Below are 20,482 nucleotides of genomic sequence, written 5' to 3' on the forward strand. Positions count from 1 at the left end.
AATTCGAATTCTATGCATAGAAAGATGCATAATGGAATTTTTTATTACAAAAGTGTCATTCTTATTAAATTTGATATTTATGCATAGAAAGATGCTCTAAGGATTTTTTTTATTACAAAAGAGTTATTCTTATTAAATTTGATTTGTATGCATAAATAGATGCATAAAGAAATTCTTTTTATTTTAAAAGTGTTATTCCTATTAAATTTGATTTTATGCATAAATAGATGCATAAAATGATTTTTTTAAAAGTGTTATTCCCATTGAAGTTAATTTTTATGCATAAATAGATGCATAAAGAATTTTTATATCAAAATTAGAATTCTTTTAAATTCTGCGTTTAAATTCTATGAGTATTTGATAAATGAATAACTAAATACTCTAAGACAAAAAATTCTATCATTTTATATTCACACGGATTGTAAAAAGAAAATTTAAGAAATCTATCAAGATCGAAATATTCAGATAAATGATTAATTTATTCCTTATTGGAATTTATAATTTAGAAATCAGTTAAGTGAATATTCAAAGAAAGAAATGAAGCATTTTGACCGTCTTGTGAATGAGGTTGTGGAGACCTATCTGTTAAATTTGCAACACCTCACGGCAGAGAGTCAAAGGATGACTCACGCAGCAAACCCTGCCCAGGTCCTGACTAGCCTCGGTATGGTTAAAAAATGGTGAGCTTCCGGTACAATGGGTGAGGGCCGAGACGAAGCAGTCCTTTAGTGATTAGATGGATGGGATGTGATGTGAATAGATGTGGAGATGTGATGTGAATAGATGTGATGAGATGTCATGTGAATCAAATAGATGTGAATGAATGGATGGATGGGATGTGATGTGAATAGATGTGATGGGATGTGATGAGATGTCATGTCAATGTGAATGAATGGATGGATGGGATGTGATGTGAATAGATGTGATGAGATATGTGAATAGATGTGATGAGATATGATGTGAATAGATGTGATGAGATGTCATGTGAATCAGATAGATATGAATGAATGGATGGATGGGATGTGATGTGAATAGATGTGATGGGATGTGATGTGAATAGATGTGATAACATGTGATGTGAATCACATAGATGTGAATGAATGGATGGATGGGATGTGATGTGAATAGATGTGATGAGATGTGATGTGAATAGATGTGATGAGATGTGATGTGAATGAATGGATGAGATGTAATGTGATGTGAATCGGGATGTGAATGAATAAGATGTGATGACATGTGAATTAGATAGATGTGAATGAGTGGATGAGATGTGAAACGGGACGTGAATGAATGAGATGTGATGTCATGTGAATTGGGATGTAAATGAATGATATGGGATGTGAATGGATAATATGTGATGTATGTGATGTGATGTGAAATAGGATAGATGTGAATGAATGAGATGTGATGTGAATGGATGAGGTGTGATGAGATGTGAATATGGGTAGATGCGAGTGGATGAGATGTGAAACAAGATATATGTGAATGAATGAGATGTGATGTGAATGGATGACGTGTGATGTGAATGGATGAGGTGTAATGAGATGTGATGTGAATGGATGAGGTGTGATGAGATGTGAATATGGGTAGATGTGAGTGGATGAAATGTGAATATGGGTAGATGCGAGTGGATGAAATGTGAATATGGGTAGATGCGAGTGGATGAAATGTGATGAGGATAAATGAGGAAAGATGTGATGAGATGGAAAATGATGTGATTGAATGAGAATGGGAATACATATGAATTGGATGTGGATTAAGTAATGTGGATTGATGTGATGAGATGGAAAATGATGTGAATTGGATGAGAATGGGAATACATATGAATTGGATGAGAATGGGAATACATACGAATTGGATGTGGATTAAGTAATGTGGATTGACGTGGAATAATGTGGAAAGACCAGAGTTTGTTATAGAAACTGTATTTATGACCTATTTTTTTTAAAATGACTGTCTTATGTCAATAATGTTGGGGAAGCATTTTGATCGTCTTGTGAATGAGGTCATGGAGACCTAACTGTTAAATTTGCAATAGCTCACGGAGAGTCAACAGAGGACGTCTCGCGTAGCAAGGTCTCGACCGAGGTCTTGACCAGCCTCGATTTAAATGGTGAGCTTCGGGTACGGTGGATGAGGGACTAAGGAAGCAGTCTATGAGTGAAGCGCTAGGTGACCTACGAAGGATCCTAGAGGGTGCTGACCATACGGTGCTCGGGCTTTGGGTCCCCACCGTCGAAGATACCCACACGTGGGTCGTGGAAGATATTGGAGCGAGGAGTAAGAGTTGTTTTCTGAATTCGGGCGGCATGGATCTAGTTGATTGACCTTGCTGCTCCTCAACGGATGAGTCCATGGCTCCTTTATATGGATCTGTTGGTTGATCTTGCTGATCTTCAACGGAGATTCCATTTTGATTTTTATAAGTGAATATATTACCGAGTAGTATGAGCTAGGAACTATCAAAAAGATCCCTGATGATGAGTGGACAGGTGGTGAGCGTTCTGGTTGTTGCCAATGATGCCACAGGTACACCAATGAAGGAAAAATTAGAAATTAGGATTCAATCGGATATTTTGGAGGGTTATGAACACTGATACTATAGTTTCATTAAAAGATTGTTTTAAAGACAACTGAATCTGTGAAAAAGGCAATTTCATATTGGGTGTGTAAGTGGTGTGACTAGTTTTTCAACTGGATATTTTGGAGGATTATGATCAGTGATACTATAGTTTCATTAAAAGATTGCTTTAAAACAGCTAAATCTATTTTAAAGACAGCTGAATCTGTGAAAAAGAAAATTTAATATTGGGTGTGTAAGTGGTGTGACTAGTTTTAAGTTTGCATGAATATCCGACTAAGGGGCCTGGGAACTCTTTTCCCCGCTACCCGGGACAAAACCTAACCAGATTCTTAAATGAATCCCATCACTATAGTGGTTGCATGGTTGGCTAACCCATGGGACTGGATGGGGTTAGGCTGGACTGATGGATCCCTAAAAGGAGACTCAATTCTGTTATGGTACAATAGATGAAGTAAATTCCGGATAAAAATTGTTCTATGGAAAAGAATCAACGGGCTGTGTCTCTCAATGAGGAAAAAAGCGTTGGTTTCTTTGATCCAAGTGCAAGTCTTTTCCTTGATCTGACTATGGGACTTACGGGTTCGGTCAAATCAGTTCAGTTAGTTAAGGCTCTTGACTACACTACAGTAAAAATATCTTGGAGGAATCGCCCATGCTTTTCGGGCGATTCCTCCAGGCGAGGGAAGTTTTTCTGGGTTTGGTTTTGGAAGAATCGAGGGATTAGTCTCTTGTTTAGATATACATGGGCGAGGCCTCGAGTGAGGGACCCTGTCCCGTGCAAGAAGTGCTACTTCCGCTGCTAGTACCCCTGAATTCGTTGCGCGGAGGGGACAGGGATCTCTCAGTTGTGCTGGTACCAGAGTGAACTAGCTAAAGTGGATCAACCGAGAAACCAAAAATGTCAAAAATTTCAATAAAAGGTTTTATTTATGTGATGAAATTCATACAAATTGATATTCAAATCCCTGACTTGCTTGAGTCTTAGACATGATGGTATTTACCTTAAAATTCCAAGGAGCGTGACTAGTCATATATACCGAGTGTATAACTACAACTCTTTACTGGCAATATATACGAGTAGATCTAAGACCTTGAAATTATAAGCAAAAATGTTATCCAAATGATGAATTCGAATGTGGTTGATATGATTTTAAAATTTTGGATAAGAACTGATGAGTGGATTTGGATTGTGATTGAAAAATGATGATTCTTGAATTTTGGTTGAAAAGCGATAAGCTCAGCAAAACCACAATGAGGATGAATGGGACGAGTCCCTGTGATGATGTTCGTAAATTGGAATGATGATAATGACTTCAGCAAATAATGAGATTAGTGGATTGTGCTGATAGCTTGACCCAGTGGATCAAGTTAAGGGATGACAAATTAAAAACCTATATAATTGAAATTACCATGGAGGAATGTTCAAATGGAAATCTCAGTCTAATGGACCATTATTATGTTAAGGATATGAATGATATGATCTGAATGAATTGTTATCTGATGATGAATTCTATATAAGGGATCTTTATCCCAGCCAGGACACTGTTGGGTTCACCAAACTATAAGGAACCCCAGAATCAGTTGGATCTTAAGGAAAAGAGTTGTCCTCTAGTTTGCGAGATGAGGACATCTCGCGTTTTTTAAGTGGGGTAGGATGTAAGATTCCTCCCTCCAACTTTTGAGGTACGCAAGTGTAAGAATCTTCCCTTCTGATCTTATAATTATTCACCTCTTTGAAATAAAAGAAAGATCATGTTTTACCCTGTTTTGGCCTGGAGAGAGAAAATGTCTAGAGAGAGGTAATTCAAAATTGAGATATTTTTTGATATAAAAATCCTCCTAGTGTCTAAAATGGTTTCCCCTGAAATAGAAATTCAAAAAGAACTTTCCAATGTGCAATTGGAATTGAAAATAGGTATAAAAGATCTTAGCCTAAGGGTCTAGATTTTCAAAAAAATTTGGATTCTAGTCCAATTAAGGTTCCTATGGGCCAATAGGATCAATCCAAGTGTATTGAGGAGATAAAATGAAGAATAAAAGAAAAACCCTCCAAAAATGAGTAAATGCTCACATAAGATGAAGAGTGGACTAAGGCCCAAAGAAGAGAATTAAAAAACTAAATTTTGACACCTCAGTGTGGGGATCTCCCCTCATGAAGTAGGCGACTTTTTCTCATCATTACCCCTAATTTTAATCAATAAAATGAGATATTTTCATCTCTCCTCTCTCCTATTTCAAAACTAGATCCAAAAAGTATGCTGAACTGACCCAAAAAGGGTCAAAAATTGACCAAACTGATATGGAAAATTCTAGAATCAGTTTGCTTGGTTAGAGGCTCACTTTTTCCTATAAATAAAAGTCTCCCCCTTTGTAAAAGCTTAATGGTGTTTATGCACTAACACTCTACTCCTACTGTCCTGAGCCATCTACATTGAATTTTTTTAATAATTCAATTGTTTTTGGCCTAATCCTCTTCAAAGTGAATTGGTGGCCACTATTGCTTCAAACAATAGTAGAACCCTCAATCCCTCAAGCCAAAGGAGAGCTTACAAGCTCCATGTAAGCTAATTTTGTTACTTTGAATTTTTTTTAATAATTCAATTATTTTTGGCCTAATCCTCTTCAAAATGAATTGGTGGCCACTATTGCTTCAAACAATAGTAGAATCCTCAATCCCTCAAGCCAAAGGAGAGCTTACAAGCTCCATGTAAGTTAATTTTGTTACTTTGCTTGATTTTTATGTTTTGCAAATAATTGAATTAAATTCAAATGCTATGCCTTTGATGAAAAGGCCACCCCCTTGTCTTCTTTACATTTCAACCTTTCTTAATCCTAGAAAGATTAACTAAGTGATTAATTAAACTCTTCTTATTGTTTGCTCTCTTGAATTTAGAAAATTATGTAGATTAGAGTTCTATAATTCTAAATTGGGTTAATTAAGTAAATAAAGAAAGATAAAAATGAGAAATGGTCAGCCATACAAAGGAGGTTATGGCAAAATTTTCTAGAATTTTGTGAAAAAGAAAGTTTGTTTTTATTTTATTCCAAAAGAGTAATTTCCATCATTTTTGCATCTAAAAGAAATATTCTAATTACTCCATGTACATATTACCCTATGAATATGCATGGATATCACTGATATTATTTATTAAATTTGATTTTCATGCATGGAAAGATGCATAAAGGAATTTTTCTTATTATAAAAGTGTTATTCTTATTAAATTTGATTTATATGCATAGAAAGATGCATAAAGGAATCTTTATTATTATAAAAGTGTTATTCTTATTAAATTTGATTTTTATGCATAGAAAGATGCATAATGAAATTTTTTATTACAAAAGTGTTATTCTTATTAAATTTGATATTTATGCATAGAAAGATGCATAAAGGAATTACAAAAGTGTTATTCTTATTAAATTTGATTTTTATGCATAGAAAGATGCATAAATGAATTTTTCTTATTACAAAAGTGTTATTCTTATTAAAATTGATTTCTATGCATAGAAAGATGTATAATGGAATTTTTTTATTACAAAAGTGTTATTCTTATTAAATTTGATTTCTATGCATAGAAAGATGCATACGGAAATTTTTCTTATTATAAAAGTGTTATTCTTATTAAATTTAAATTCTATGCATAGAAAGATGCATAATGGAATTTTTTATTACAAAAGTGTTATTCATATTAAATTTGATTTTTATGCATAGAAAGATGCATAAAGGAAACTTTTTAATTACAAAAGTGTAATTATTATTAAATTTGATTTTTATGCATAAATAGATGCATAAAGAAATTCTTTTTATTTTAAAGTGTTATTCCTATTAAATTTGATTTTATGCATAAATAGATGCATAAAAGGATTTTTTTAAAAAAGTGTTATTCCCATTGAAGTTAATTTTTATGCATAAATAGATGCATAAAGAATTTTTATATCAAAATTAGTATTCTCATTAATTCTATGTTTAAATTCTATGAGTATTTGATAAATGAATAACTAAATACTCTAAGAGAGAAATTTCTATCGTTTTATATTCACACAGATTGTAAAAAGAAAATTCAGAAAATCTATTGAGATCAAAATATTCAGATAAATGATTAATTTATTTCTTATTGGAATTTGTAACTAATTTAGAAATCAGTTAAGTTAATATTCAAAGAAAGAAATTCAGTAAAATAGTAACTGAATTATGAAACCTTTTCGAGAAAGATAGTTCAGGAAAAATCTTATCCGACTCAAACCTTGAATCAGACTATGACCAAGACCAAACTGTTTCGTCAGTTTCGAGGAAAGAAGGTATGACCAGTTTAGAAAAATACACTCAAAACTCCCGCCAAATTTGAAACTAAGTTTGAGACCCTTCGAATTGATCTGTGGATCAAGGTTATAGAATTCGAGGAATTCTGGTATGAAATTCAAAATTCCAATCAAAAAGTTTTGGGGATACTGATTCAAGAGATACTCCTTGTATTCAAAAGAAAATTAAACTGAAAACTTGCAGAGAAACCCTGTTTTCTTAAAGGACTGTCTTATGCCAGAATGCTAGAGGGAGCATTTGGTATATGTTTTTCTAAGGGAAGTTCGGTTGCAATCAGCTAGGTGGCGGGGAGTGTCCAAAGGACAGCTCACGTGGCAAAGCCTACCCAGGTCTTGACCAGCCTCGGTATGGTTGAAAAATGGTGAGCTTCCACTACGATATAGGCAAGGGTCGACGAAGCGGTCCTTGAGTGAATAGATGGATGGGATGTGATGTGAGTAGATGTGATGAGATGTGATGTGAATAGATGGATGAGATGTGAATAGATGGATGAGATGTGATGTGAACAGATATGATGAGATGTCATGTGAATCAAATAGATGTGAATGAATGGATAGATGGGATGTGATGTGAATAGATGTGATGGGATATGATGAGATGTCATGTCAATGAGATAGATGTGAATGAATGGATGGATGGGATGTGATGTGAATAGATGTGATGAGATGTGACATGAATAGATGTGATGAGATGTCATGTGAATCAGATAGATATGAATGAATGGATGGATGGGATGTGATGTGAATAGATGTGGAAAACCTCTTCCTCAATGTAGCACTCGAAAGCGATGTAATGTGATGTGAATTGGGATGTGAATGAATGAGATGTGATTGATGATATGTGATGTATGTGATGTGATGTGAAACAGGATAGATGTGAATGAATGAGATGTGATGTGAATGGATGATGATGTGTGATGAGATATGAATATGGGTAGATGCGAGTGAATGAAATGTGATGAGGATAAATGAGGGAAGATGTGATGAGGATAGATGTGAAAGAATGAGATAAGATGTGAATGGATGATGATGTGTGATGAGATGTGAATATGGGTAGATGCGAGTGGATGAAATGTGTGATGAGGATAAATGAGTGTGCGCTTTTGCCGCACAGGTCTAGCTGGGGACTTGCCAAACACCGTATGCGAGCCTGCAAGCATACAACCAGGAAAGTAAGCTCAAACAGAATGCAAAGGTGTGTCACTCACCGCTCTAACCGCCGCCGTGAAGGATTCTCACGTTGTACCAGTGAAGGAGGAGCCGTCGTCGCCGCTCTACCGCCTCGCCGCCGCCGTGCCGCTACACAGTGCTCGATTGCTCTCTCACTCTCTCTCTCACACACACACACATGCAGGAGAAGGAAACCAGGGAGGTAAGGCAAGAACACTCTTGTATTCAACACATGAGAATGAGAGTTTTAGGGTTACATTTGGCTCTTATAGATGACTTGGCCGTTCACACATGGGTGTCCATACATGGCCGGCCGATCCTAACCCTTACCCTGCTGATATTCAAGGTGCGCCTCTCATCGGCGAGACGATCACCCAATCCCTTTATCCTTAACATATGGTGCCGACAAGCCCGGCCCATGACTCAGAATATTTAAATTAATGACGTAAAACATAGTACGTCTCAATGTCCGTCTCATAGGTTAACATGCCCCCCTTCCTGATGTAGATTCCGTCCTCGGAAGCTATGGTATGGTAAGCTCGATAGGGTTGTTGTGGTAGACCGTCTGCAAAACAGGGAAGTAGAGTGAAAGTATGCTGGAATTCAAAAGATATAAAGTGTATAAATTCAAGCATGTTAGACCACAATGGATGTTGCTATGAGACTTAGTTTAAGGGGTCACATGAATGAGCTAGTGTAGCAAATTAACAGGAGTTTAAAATTATTGTCAAGGAAAATAACCAAGCTTAATAAATAAACAGATGACCACACTGTGTCTACTCTAAGAACAAGTTAATACTGTGAGCCTAGGGACATAAGAAACATCAGAGTTACAAGAGCCTTTTGCCTTTATTTTTTTTATGCACGTGACAATTTTTACACACAATGGCGACCTTCCTAAGGCAAAACTAACATCGATCCTGGTACCATGTTTAAATGGCGACCTTCAGCGTGTGCCTGGCATGAGGAGCTAGAAGCTTCATGTGGCTCCCCCCTTCCTGAGCTAGGTGGTAATGATCGATATCGTTTGGGAATCCAAACTAACTCTGGAAGAAGTGGTGTGGAGCACTCTGTTACCTTTCCCTTACCATGATCTTGAATTGTCATTGGGGTGACAACAATTGGTTTGCAAGGTTTTACAGCCAGGTGATGTAGAGGGATTCAGCTTATGTTTAGGGACCCAAATCTGGTCATTCCCCTCATAGTACCCTTGGGCTACTAATAATTTTTAAGGGATCCATCGTGATGTTACATTGCCCTTTCTCGGGTGGGTAGCTGTTTTCTTCCTACGAGGCTTCTTGTCTGAGCGAGATTGAGCAGGGGAAGTTAACGAAGCTTTTGGGACCCATTTGTATGTATAGTAAGCGGAGCTTTAGAGACCACCCTACATGTTTCCACTCTTGGCGTTGAAGCGTTAGAGGGGTGGCAACGATCAAAAATGGTTTTACCACTGGACTTTGTGATTTTTCGTTATCCAGCATTTTGTCTAGAGTCGATGGCTTAGGAGCGGGATTCTGAGCAGTCATACTGAGTGTTGGTTCTTGCATTGTGACTCGTCTGGTTGCCCAATCGATATTGCACTTGGTGGCCAACATCCATTTGCGCCCTAAGTTTACAGTGCCTTCCATGGTACCAGCAGGCATAACCAAAAAGCTTTGAATTATGGTCCCCTTGTCATAGGCAACCAGAGTATGCAGAATTCCCGAGACAGGGGTTTTCTTCTTGTTGATTCCTTGAACTTGGATAGTACTCTTGGATAAAGGTGATTTTCCAAGTTGACACCACACGCCATATGATAGCAAATTGTGTTGAGCTCTTGTATCCAATAATGCATTATACAGCACCTCCCCATAAGGACTGTGTAACTCAATTGGGTATCTTAGAGGCAGCTCAGATTCCAGGGAATCCTCCTCTGCCTCCTCGAAAAATACTTGCGTAATTCCCAAGTTGGCTTCTCGTTGGCGCCTAGCATGCTGTTGACGTTCTTTGGCTTCAACTCTCGCTTGTATTTTCTTAAGCTCAGCTTGTTCTTTAGCTGCCTTCTTTTGATGGATTGCATATAACTCCTCTTGGCTTAGGGGGTCATAGTATCTTTTGAATTTACTCCCATTAAGGAATCCAATGGTTTCAACTCCGTCGAGAGTCTCCACTCTGATGGTACCTTGTTTGCGGGGTAATTTCACATACTCTATACGGTCCCTTACCAGCATATTTGAGCTTCTTCTTTTCGTTTCGCACTCCATACATCAGGACTTTATCCCCAACCTTGATGTCCTTGTCCTTTAGGTGGCGATCAAACCATTTTTTCCTTCTATCCTTCTCCACAAGGGCATTGTACACAGCCAATTGTCTTTCTTTGTTTAGCCACTCAAGGATATATAGATGCTCTACTAATGGATTACCATCCCAACCCTCTTTATTAGCAACACGAAGACTAGGAATGACAAATTCCCATGGCATGACCGCTTCTTGGCCATATACCATTTTGAATGGTGTGTAATTAATAGCCATTTTGTATGCAGAACGATAGGCTCATAAAGCTGTTGTAAGCTTTAGATCCCAATCTGTGCGATGAGCTTCAAATGTCCTTGTCAAAATAGAGATTAAGGTCTTGTTGGTACTCTCAGCTTGGCCATTCGCTTGCGGATAGTAAGGAGTAGATTTATGATGGGATATCATGAAATTAGTTGTGAGCTCCTTAATCACTTCATTTATAAAATGCGTACCATTGTCGCTCACAAGTTCAAAAGGACAACCGAAGCGTGTGATTATATTTTCAAAGAGGAACTTGGCTGTTGTCCTTGCATCTGCCTTACGTGTTGCTTTTGCTTCAGCCCATTTGGTCATATAGTCAGTGGCCACAATAATATAGCGAGATTGTGTGTTGCGGGCCGCTGGGCTAATTGGACCTACAAAGTCTAAACCCCACTTTTCAAATGGCTGGTTTACTTTGATCGGATGTAGGGGCATCTGATTCTTTCCACTAGGGTTTCTTGTATCATTGGCATTCATCGTAACCCTTCACAACGAGTGATGCATCTTGGAACATAGTGGGCCACCAATACCCTGATTGTAAGATCTTTCGCACAGTTAAGCGGCTACACCCATATGTGCCTCTTGCAAAATGTATCGATACTCATCCTCGTAGGCACAACGTCTAAGAACGTCATCCTTTCCTCTTTTATAAAGAGTCCTGACTATCAGGCAATAGGGTTTGCATTCTTTGATTAGCTTTCGAGCTAGATCTTTACGAAGCTCCTTGGGTGGAAAGCCATTAACCAAAAAGTTAACAATCTTCTCACTCCATTCAGGCATTGTCTCCACCATGAACAGGGAAGTGTCACGTATAAGTCATCATCAACCCCCGTAGGAGCCTTACCATTAGGTATGCGAGATAAATGATCAGCCATAACATGTTTTTTGCCAGGTCTCACAACAACAGTGAAATCAAACTCAAGAAGAATCAATAGCCATCGTGTGATTCTTCCTGTGGAGCATAGTTTGTTTACCAGATACAACAATGCTTGATGATCCACATAGAAAACAAACTTGGTGGCAAGGAGGTAATAACAAAATTTCCTTACTGCATATATCATTGCCAACCCTTCTCGCTCCGTAGTGGTGTAGTTCATCTCAGCATCGTTCAACTGGCGATTGGCAAAGCTAATGGGGTAGTCTATCTTGTGTTCTCCAGGTTGAGTTAACACGCACCCAATAGCAAAGTTTGATGCATCAATATGCACATGGAAGAGTAAATCCCAGTTAGGCATTCTCAAGATTGGAGCACTCGCCAAGGCCTTCTTTAATAGCTCATAGGCACGGTCACATTCTTCGGTCCAAATAAACTCGATGAGAAGCTTATACAATGGTCGAGCTATCTCGGCGAAGAATAGAATAAATCTTTGATAATAACCAACATGGCTCATAAAGCGTTGGACTCCCTTATAGTTGGTGGGTGGGGGTAATTCCAGAATGACCTTCATTTTACTCTCATCAGTGGAAATCCCATTTTTGGACACTATATGTCCTAAGATAACTCCGTGTTTAACCCAGAATTGGCATTTGAAAGGATTCAATGAGATGCGATATAATCTACACCTTTCAAATATTTTTCGTAAACACATCAAGTGCTCGTCCAAAGAGGAATGAACACAAAGATCATCTAAGAAAACTTCACAGAAGTCCCTTAGATATTCCTTAAAGGCCGTGTTTATCAATCGTTTCGAATGTTGCAGGTGCATTGGTCAAGCCAAAAGCCATGACGCGAAAGGCAAACACTCCAAACTCCGTGATAAATGCTGTTTTAGCTTGGTCCTTGACTGTAATTGTGATCTGATTGTAACCCGAGTACCCATCTAAAAAGCTATATGCCTCCTTGCCTGCCACTCTTTCAAGCACATGTTCAGAATATGGCAAGGGGTAATGATCCCTTCTGGTGGCTGCATTAACCTTTTTGAGATCAACGCACACTCTGAGTTTCCCATTCTTCTTTGGTACGATGACTATTGGAGAAACCCATTCTGAGTGCTCAATAGGGTATATGAATCCACATTTTACAAGCTTTTCAATTCCCTCTTGTACAATCTTTGCATATTTAGGATTCATTGGGTAGGGAGGTTGCTGGACTGGTTTAGCAGTGCTAATCATTGGAATTGTGTGTTGCACCACCGAGGGTGGAACACCGTTCATATCATGATATGTCCAAGCAAACATGTCCTTGAATTCTTTAAGAAGCTTCTTAAGTGCAGCTTCCTCTGACTGGGTGAGGTCTTGAGCAATAAAAACTGGTTTAGACTCCTCACCTGGATCTGCTAATTCTATCTCCTTAACTACTGTAGGGCCATCGTAGACACCGCTACTCCCATTGGTAGGCGTTCGTTGGGCTTTTGTGTAGACCACTTTACGTTCCCCTGTGTGGTGAATGATTTGAAATGCTCGGGTGTGGGGTGTAAGTCTATTGGTTCTTGTTGTGCCAGGCTTTTTTCTTTCAATTCCGCCTCCTTTTGTTGCTGAGCTAACTCTTGGTTTTGCCGCCTTCTTGCAGTACGACTTAGTTTCGGCTTCTCTTCAATTTCTAATTGGGCGACGTCATGAGGTTGCGGAATACACCACATGACACTTTGGAGGTATTGTCCCCAATTATCCGCTAACTTCCGATGAGCGTCAATAGCTCCTACATAACTAAGCCATTCTGCAGTGGATCTCTCCTTGTTTATTGCAGTTCGTACATTAGCTCGATAGCGTTGTCGCTTATGTCTCGTTTTCTTCTTACCAAGTTTTTGATTTTTGTTTCTATTAGATTCGAACTCACTTGGTTGATCTTCACTTGTGTCCCCCTCACTCTCGGATGAACTGTAGGAGGTCACTGTCCTAGGCCTTGAGCACCTTGCTTCCACATTTGGGTGAATATTTGATTCATCCCCCCCATCAGGCTTAGAGTCAGTTTCTTCTTGAGATTCAGATGACTCAGAGTTACATTGGTCAGAGTCTTCACTACTTTCAGTGTCAGTGGAGTCTACCGCTTTCTTGCCCATCAGGAGTCACAAGTGCATAACACCTATCATGTTTATTGGCACTAACGGTGGCATATCTTGCCCCTCAGGTGTTACCCAACTTGTGCCTCTATTTCCCCATGTGTCTATGGTTGCCGCTACCCAATCCACGTTATCCGACTCAGTCATACCCGGTAGGACATCCATATAAGGAGAATCTTTCCCATCATCAGTCTCCTTTTTGCATGTATAGCAATACCTTAATGGGGCGGAGTGAATAGTAGTATCCGATCGATTATCGATGATAACCTTGCTTCCTAAAGGATGTGCACGACCATTCTCAAGATCAACTCAAATGACAGAGTCCTGGAATTGTAGGTAGACATGGTTTTTCGACCAGTCATGCACCATTTGTGCTTCCCTCATGAAAGGACATCCTAAGATCATTTGATATGACATAGGATGCTTGGAGAAATCCATTACAATGAAGGTATGTTTTACCTTGTATCCCAGGACCTTGATCTTAAGGTTCCAATAGGTTTAGCTATGGTTCCGTTTGCCATCTTAACCACTATGTTTGTGACTTTGAGGTGAGGTCTCCCCATAGATTCCCAACAATTTTTAGTCACAATGCTCACTCCAGCACCACCATTAAGGATTCCCTTTAGAGTTAATCCCTTGGTAGTAATGGGGAGGGTGGCATTAGATTCGTCACCTTCAAAGTACTGTCCCAACTTGTTCACAGGTATTTCAACGACCGAGTCTTCATCTAGGTTGGGTTGTAGATCCCAATGTTCCCCTTCATCTTGAAGCATGTCGGGTCTATTCATATTTGCAAATTGTGGTAGCCCCGCCTTTAGTTCTCCATTGAGAAATGCCCGAAGAGCTAAGAATAGCTCAGAATCTCCGTATAATTTGGATATGATCGTGGTTCTGATTTCAGAGGACATGAAATCCATTAGCTTAGACACATTCAACGGTACTTTTCGAGACATCGCCCCTTGACTAGGGACTAGTGAAGATGGAATCACTTCTTCTTCGATGGGGTCAAGCATTCCCTCACTAAACATTCTTTCAAGAAAAAAGGGTGTTTGCCCACTTCCTGATGTCCTATCCTCACTTTCTTCCCGAATGATTGTTGAAAGAACGGTAGAGGAGGAGGAGACACACACACAGGAGCAAACCCTAATGTAAATTGCAAACCCTAACCATAGAGGGAAGCCATGTCCACTCTCACACAAAGCATAATGCACTAATCCATAATCCACACAACACACAATGAGTTGTGTCCACACTCTACTAACCCTAGCTAATGTCCACACACTATGACCAGCTGGACACGCGGTCATTTATGTCTCACACATGTTCCTACCTAATCTGCCAGCACATAGCATAGCTGGCTCACACTGACATCGAGCTTGAATCTCAACAGCCCCTCTCAAGCTCATGATGTACTGCCGATGAAGATGTAGATGAGCTTGGGATATCAAGACTCTCAACACTCCCCCTCAAGCTCATCCCATGTACTCCCAACATAGTCCGGAAGTACTCAAACTTCTCCCTGCTAAGTGGCTTCGTTAAGATATCAGCCACCTGCTCATCAGTCTTCACATAGTGAAGATCAACTGTACCATCCAGCACCTTTTCTTTGACAAAGTGATAATGGACCTCTATGTGTTTGGTCCTCGCATGAAACACTGGATTCTTTGCCAACTGCATACTGCTCATGTTGTCATAATGTATGACAACTTTGCCATCAAGAGGCTCACATAAATCTGCCAAGAGACTCTTTAACCATATAGCCTCGCAAGTAGCAATGGCTGCTCCTCTGTACTCAGCCTCTGTACTGGACAAAGCAACTGTAGGTTGCTTTTTGCTACTCCAACTCACCACAGCACTTCCAAGTGTAAAAGCATATCCACTAGTAGACCTCCTGTCATATGCGCTACCTGCCCAATCAGCATCTGTGTAGCCATGTATGTCCAAGCTTTTACCACTCTCATAAAATAGACCATAATGTGCTGTGGTTTTCACATATCTCATGATGCGTCTCACTGCATCCAAATGTGGTTTCCTGGGGCTCTACATAAACTGGCTGACTAGCCCCACCGCATAACTCAAATCCGGGCATGTGATAGTCATATATATGAGACTACCAACCATCTTCCTGTACATGGAAGGATCATCCAATTCCTCACCATAATCAGCCCGCAACTTCACATTTTGCTCCAATGGTGTACTCATAGGCTTACACCCTGTCATGCCATACTTTGCCAACATATCCAAGGCATATTGGCGCTGTACTAACCAAGTACCTGCATGATCTTTCACCACTTCAATGCCAAGGAAGTATCTCAACTCACCAAGATCTTTCATGTCAAATTGCCCACTCAAAGCTTTCTTGACATGCATCACATCTGCACCATGATCACCTGTGATAATCAAGTCATCCACATAGATGACTAGTAAAACAATCCCATGCTGTGTCTTCTTCACATACAGTGAAGAATCTGCTGTAGAAATCTGGAAACCAAGTGAGATAAGATATTTGCTCATCTTATCACTCCAAGCACCTGGTGCTTGCTTTAGACCATACAATGCCTTTTTCAACCTGCATACGTGAGTGGGATATCTAGGGTGTACATACCCTTCTGGCTGTGCCATGTATACTTCCTCTTGTAGATCTCCATTCAGAAATGCATTCTTAACATCCATCTGATGCATTTCCCAGCCATTAGCTGCAGCCATAGCAATGACTGCTCTCACTGTGCCCATCTTAGCCACTGGGCTAAACGTCTCATCATAATCCAATCCTTGGGTCTGTGCATAACCCTTTGCTACCAATCTTGCCTTATGTCTTTCAATAGAACCATCAGATTTGCACTTCACTTTGTAAACCCATTTACATCCAATAACATTCTTGTCCTTTGGTAGTGCAACCAAGTCCCATGTATCATTATGGACCAATGCGTCCATCTCTACATCCATTGCTTGCTCCCATACATGCTCTCCAATAGCCTCTGTATAGCATGTAGGTTCCACATGCTTGACCATAGATGTCATGTATGCATAGTGCATAGCAAAATCTCTGTATGTCAATCTGTCAACAGGATATCTGACCCTCTGGGATCTCCGCAATGCATGCGGGTCACTCTGTACACCTGTGACTCTAGCATGTGGTGGCACATATCTGTCCTGTCTAGCACCAGGTGTGCGTAAAACAGGTATGCCAAGCTCCTCATCCAAACTCTCAGAACTGGATGACTCATATCCAGTGATTCCAATTCCTTCGACTTTCTTTTTGCCTTTATCCATAGCACTACTGCCAGTGCTTACACTGTCATGCCTCAAACGTCCTGACCATGGACGTACACTGCTGCTCTCAGCATCTGCTGCTGGCCCAGACATAGTAGTAGAACTAGAACTTGCTTGTGGTGGCAAGTTCACATGAACATCAGCCTCAAGTGACTCAATAACACCCTCATCTTTTGCTTTATACCAACTAGCAAGCTCATCAAACACCACATCACGTGAGATGACCACTTGTCTAGTTTGTGGATTATAACACTTGTAGGCCTTTCGATCCTGTGCATATCCAACAAATACACATTTCTCTGCTTTAGGATCCAACTTCCTTCTTCTTTCATCAGGCACATGCACATAAGCTATGCATCCAAAAACTTTAAGATGTCCAATGTCTGGCCTGTAACCTGTGAGCCGCATCTCTGGCGTGCTTCCATGAATGGCTGCTCTGTAGGTGTTTTGTTCAATATATAAACTGCAGTAGCACATGCTTCTGCCCAATAGTAATCTGGCATGCTTTTTTCATTAAGCATTGCCCTTGCCACTTCACATATAACTCTATTCTTTCTCTCAGCCACACCATTCTGCTGAGGTGTATACCTGCATGTCAATTGTCTCCTTATCCCATGCTTCCTCAAGAAATGTTCAAAAGCTTTTGAGGTGTATTCACCACCTCCATCTGTCCTCAGACATTTGATCCAACAGCCATACTACTTTTCTGCAAAAGCTTTGAAATCCATGAATTTTTCCAATACTTCACTCTTCTCCCTGAGAAAGTATATCCATGTCATCCTGCTAAAGTCATCAATGAATGTAACATAGTATAAGCTCCCTTTGATAGATGGATTTTGTGCAGGACCCCATACATCACTGTGTACTATCTCAAGTGGCCTGTTACTCATATTTCCTTCTCTAGGAAATCTCAATCTTGCCTGCTTCCCAAACTGACAGGCTTCCCAAACATGCATATGTCCATCATATTTGAACCTAGGCAATCCATTGACAATGCCTCTTGTTTGCATGTTCTTTAATCTCTGTATATTTACATGGCCAATCCTCTTGTGCCACATATCAATATCCTGTACCACATTCCTGCTCTTTGAGAACATGGCTGATTTTAGCTCTGGAATTCCAGCATCCAGCTTAAACAGTCTTCCTTCTTTCTTGCCTTTAGCAATCACTCTACATCCATGTTTAAAGCCTTCAACGAAGCATCCATGCTCATTGAATCTAACCTGTAATCCCTGTTCTACCATTTGACCAACTGAGGCCAAGCTTTTAGTGATCGAAGGCACATACAGCACATCTGACATAGACTTTGTCTGACCATTATGCATGACCAATGGTACACTTCCAACATGTGTAATGACATGCTGGGTATCATCACCTGTTTCCACATAGCCTTTGACATCCATTGGCTTCATGTGCTCAAACCATTCACCATGGCATGTCATATGATTTGATGCTCCTGAGTCCATGTACCATGTATCATCATTCTCAGCATTTGTTGTCATAGAACCCACAACATGCTTCATGGCAAACAAATGATTTGCAGTTCCATCATTGCTACTTGATGCATAGTTGCCACCATGTTGTGCATAGTTTCCACCATAATGACCACCACGTTGTGCTCTTCCCCCTCTCAAATCATTCTGTTTGCGAAAGCAATCTCTCGCCATATGACCATATTTGCCACAATAATGGCATTCCACATCTTGCATAGAATTTTGTTGGCCTTGCCAACGTCCTCGACCCCACGGGGGGTACCTCTGCCTCGCTGAGGTGCATAACCACGACCACCTCGAGCACCATAAGAAGGCTGAAAATTCTGTTGTGGAGGCCTATCCTGCCATCCACGACCATTACCACCACGTCCACGTGATGCGAATCTCCCCCTGCCTCTAAAACCTCTCTGCAAGTAAAATGCTTGATTTCTGCCATCATCATGGCTAGAAGATGCATCCAAAAATGAATCACTGAGCTTGATTTCCTCAACCAATAAGAGTGAAACCAACTCATCGAAGTCGGGTAAACCTGTACTCCTCACTGAGATAGATGTATCAAAAGATTTGTATTCCTTGCCAAGACCACGCAAGGTAATATCCACCAAATCATCATCAGGCATGGGGGCATTTATTGTGGCCAATGCATCTGCAAACTTCTTGATTTCTTGCACATAATCATGTATACTCCTTTTATTCCTTTTCACATTGTGTATCTGCTGTCGCAATTGAGACTTGCGAGCACTCGTATCTGTATCAAACATCTTGACCAAAGTATCCCATGCATCTTTGGGATTCTCAGCATCCTGAATGTGTATGAGCATAGCATCAGATATACATATAGACAAATAATGCAGCACTTTGAATGCTCTCTCTGACCACTGCTTATGAGCAATAAGCTGCTGCTGTGTAGGTTGCCGAGGTAGCTCAGGCTCTGGCTCAGCACCTGTAATGAGATTCCAAAATCCTTTCCCTTTCAAGAAACTCTTTATCCTGTACTTCCATGCCTGGAAGTTCTTCCTATCCAGCTTTTCACCAACAATCTGAACTGGATTGTCCGACATGTTGCTCAATGCGTACACCTTCCGCACACTTCAAATCTGTAAATGAGCCTTCCTCAGCTCAACCACACTCCAATTAATGTTCCAGATACTCCAAGATAGCCAACAAACTCCAAATTTGATGTAGAAAATCAACCTGTAATCATCCAAGATGAACTGTCTCACGCAGTGCGGGATACCCTGAATTGACACGCCTTCCAAGGCTCCAAATCGCAATGTAATGGTGCAATCAAGTATAGGCAACTTTCATTGACACCTAATGAACCTCAATGTTGAGTATCAACTCCATTTGACATGTGTAATTATCAATTTTTGAAAACCCCTTTCTCTGTTTTTGAAAAAACCAGAAAAACCAGAAAAACCAGTAATGATTTGGCTCTAATTCCTTCAATATTTCACCAAATTGAGCAACCAGGCATTCATTGGCTTAGCAATAGTGTCCATCAACTCCATGTAAGAGGAATTTGTCCAATTGTAAAACACCAAAGATTAATTGCTCGATTAAAATGCTCTGTTTCTCTGCAACCAGTGGACAGCCTGTTTTAATCAGCTCATTCCCAGCTCAATTAAGCATCATTGGTCAAACAAATCACATAGCCCTCTTCTCCAAGATGTAAAGCATCCAATTGCTAAGAAGGTTGTGGAAGATATCAATCAACTAATGAGAAATCGATCTCCTCGTAGTCAAAATGACCAAAATGTGCTCTGTTTCTCTGTTGCAGCCTGCGCCGCCTGCTGTAGGGCTCTTTGGGAGTAATTAAATTGCTAATTGATGATGGTATTGAGTGCCCAACACACCTAAGCACATGTGCAATCCACCAAAGCTTTGATTTTTACCAAAAATGTGCTCCAAATGCTTCAATTTTTGACTTTCTTCTCTCTGTTTTGTGAGAGCTCAAAAAACCAGTAATTTCTCTCAATTAAATGCATGTAAATTGCTCCAAAATCACAGTAGGGCTTGCATAAGAGTTGCCATTACATCTCTCATTGTCAGATACATGTTTGCTTTGCCAGAATCACACATATTTCCACCATACATCAATGTTCCCAAGC

Source organism: Cibotium barometz, chromosome 7 (genome assembly GCF_041138505.1).
Source record: "Cibotium barometz isolate CiBa-2024 chromosome 7, ASM4113850v1, whole genome shotgun sequence".
Classification (NCBI taxonomy): Eukaryota; Viridiplantae; Streptophyta; class Polypodiopsida; order Cyatheales; family Cibotiaceae; genus Cibotium; species Cibotium barometz.